This window comes from Pipistrellus kuhlii, unplaced genomic scaffold (genome assembly GCF_014108245.1).
Source record: "Pipistrellus kuhlii isolate mPipKuh1 unplaced genomic scaffold, mPipKuh1.p scaffold_m20_p_6, whole genome shotgun sequence".
NCBI classification, from domain to species: Eukaryota; Metazoa; Chordata; class Mammalia; order Chiroptera; family Vespertilionidae; genus Pipistrellus; species Pipistrellus kuhlii.
The window spans coordinates 7,565,457-7,568,633 of NW_023425562.1; positions in this window are offsets into that span (position 1 = coordinate 7,565,457).

Consider the following 3,177-nt stretch of genomic DNA (forward strand, 5'->3'; position numbering starts at 1 on the left):
TGTAAGAGGATATTGTTTTCAATCTCTTCCCAAGGTATCTGTCCTATTTGTTCTGTTCTATTTGGTCAGGTTTCTTTACTCCACATGCCATTAGTTTCTCTCCTTGCCCTTTATTTTTACTAAGCTAAGCGATTCTAGGTCACTGGAAACAGCATCAAGTGTCTGATGTCTCTTTCCATTGGCTAGGGATTCAGAAATGAGAGATTTCTCAATGAAAACACATTTGGCCCACTTTATAAAATATACTCAAAATCCAGGTGGATGCATGCTTTAACTTGGAAGGTGAGGGCAAAATGGGTCCCCTCATCCACATGGACTGCTCCCAGCTCTGGAAAACGCTTGTCCGACATTACAGGTAGCTCTAGGCTGTGCCCAATAACACACTGCTCTCCCCCTCCAGCAAAGACGAGGATCGGCTATTGGAAGAGCCCAGCTCCACTCAGAGCAGTCTGGGCCTCAGTCTGGTCTTAAGAAAACAACCTTCATCCATTGGTTACGCTTATATGCATTCATGGGGGTGGCCAAGGAGAGGTCAATGGGGGAAAAGGAGACATATGTAATACTATATGTAATACTTTAAACAATAATTTTTTTTAAAAAATCTGATTTTTCAGCTAATTGTTTTCTCTTTTAGTAGTAAGAATTTAGCCTTTGTATCCTATAGGCAATGCCAGAATTAACAAGGTCTCTGAGGCAAACCACAGTGGACATGCCATGATGGGCAAAGGTGAGTTCTCATCCAAAATTGTGGGAAGGCCCTCTGATGGTAGAGGGGAGGATGGAGGAGTGGGGTCAGACCATCAGAAAGAGCAGTTAGGAGGCACTAGAATGCCCAGGCAGAAAGTGACGTGCTAAGCCAGGGAGGAAGGGGGCACACCGAAGAGGAAAGTAAGAAAAGAGCAAATCTGGAGACTGAGTGAATGTGGCAGATAAAGATGGAAGAGGGAGGAGTCTTTAGTGACATTCATGTTTCCAAGTCCAGCTCTGGGAGGCTGTGTGAAAATGCATTTTAAACACACACACACACACACACACACACACACACGTGCGTGCGCACAGAAACCCTTTACAAATTGTCCATGGCCCCAGGATGGAAACAGCCAGCTGATCTGTGAAGAAAATGTACCATGTGTGAAATACTCTGTAGTTACAGCAAAGATTCTCAACACTGGCTGCACGTGAGAACCATCTGGGAGTTGAACGACAACTACGCCCAGGCCCCAGCTCAGGCAGCTGAATCAGAATCCCTGGGTATTTTTCTCTCTCCCTTCGCCTTCCCCCAAGCACAGGTGATGCTATTGTGCAGCCAGGGCGGAGAACCACGGAGCAGGGCTCTTGGCACAGAGCTGCAGGAGGAGTCATTGTTGGAACTGTTCACAGCTTGAGTTTTAATTTGGCTCAGCTCGCCCCCCATTCCCCCCCGCCACACACACACCCATTGCTCGGGGTGAGAGAAATAGCCTGACCTTTGAAACTCAGCTTTCTGGCGAAATGAGGCTGGCAAGGGCAGCCTGGCGAGGAACAGGAAAGGAGGGAGCCAGGTGTCCAGCACATGTGCTTCCCCTCTGCCCGCTGGGACCATTGCTAAATGCAGGTGCCTGGGCCCACTCCGGCGTTGGTCAGGTCCAGGGTGCGTGGCCCAGGTACCTGCATGTTAGTGGTTCCCAGGTGACCCCATCAGAGGATTCATGGCACAAGCCCTGAAGCTGAGAGGCCTGCGGGGTGTGTGTGTGTGTGTGTTGGGTGGGGGAGGGCACCACAGTAGACATGTGCAGGGCAGATTCCCCTCCCCCACATCCTGGCCCCGGGCCCAGGAGACTGAATTGGCAGGTCTGATTCAGCTACCAGCGGTCAGTGTTAGAACAGTGTTAGTGTGGCTCTATCCAATTGGGGAGGGGGGAGAGGAGGGGGGAGAAAAAGTGCACCTGCCCCAAGTTTGCATTTGTAACAGAAGGTGGAAGCGAAGCAGGAAGGGCCCTTGGCTTGCTTACTCTGTGTCACCAAAAGGGAAGCCGGGGGGGGGTTTTCCTAGCCTGACTGGGGGCCGGAAATGAGAGGCCAGAGGAGCCCAGGCAGCAGCCACTGGCCTCTCAGGACTTCATTTCTGGTGAGTTTCGGTGTGAGGCCTATGGACCAGCATCAGCATCACGTGTGAGAATGCCAGTTCCTGGGCCCCACGCCTCCTCGCTGGACCGGCCTCTCTGGGAGTGGGGCCCTGGGTCTGTCAGAACGAGGCCCCAGGGGGTGCTGATGCTGTCCAGGGCTGAGGACCCTGCCCGGGAGGCTTAGGGAAGGCTCCCCACCTCTCCCTCCCGCCCCGCGGGGACAGGGAGAAGCTGCACAGCACGCCTCCCCTCTCTCCACTGGTTACTAGGAGGTGCTGAGTGACACACAGGCCACACGGGTCAGGGGAAAGGAAGCCAGGTTCCGGGCAGCTGCCACCTGCCCTGCTGGCTGCTCTCCTGGCTGACGCGGCTTTGTTTTTCTTTCCTCCCAGCCTGGAAGGGGAGCCGGAGGAGCCCTCCCTGTGTGCCTGCTTAACTCCCCAAAACTGAGGCAACGCAGGTCCAGACGCCCCGGGGCCTGGTTCCACTGTCCTCCCTAGAGACCTGGGAGTAGGACTGAGGCTAAGGGCACGTCTCCACACTCCTCTCCTCCCAGCCCAGTGCTTCCCTTTCTCTGAGGATGGGCGAGCAAACACTGCCGCCCTGGGGCGGGCTTCAGCCCCAGGGGCTGCGTCCTGGACCAGGACGAAAGACCTTCTCTGAAGGGGTCACAGTTCTCACCCACTCCTCAGGATGGGTGCTAGCCAGCCCGGGCTGCCACCACGAAATGCCAGGCCGGGTGGCTTCAGTACCAGGCATGTGTCTCTCTCAGTTGTTGGCTGGAGAGAGGCTGAGGCCCAGGGCGAGGATGGGCCCAAGGAATTAATTAAATAAGATGAATTAAAGCTACCCAGCCCTCCTCCCTTCTCCAGGCCCAATGGACCTCCTCCCAATATTCTGATCAGACAGCAGCACTAATGCGCTCTCAACAGGGAGTCCCTGGGATCCGGACTAAACCAGCCCAGTTGTCAGGGTTCACTACTGTCTTTACATGTGTTATTAACAAGAGTTCACAACATGGAAGCAAAGATTTGGGGGCATCCTTGGGTTACATTAAAAGCACAATTTCCTA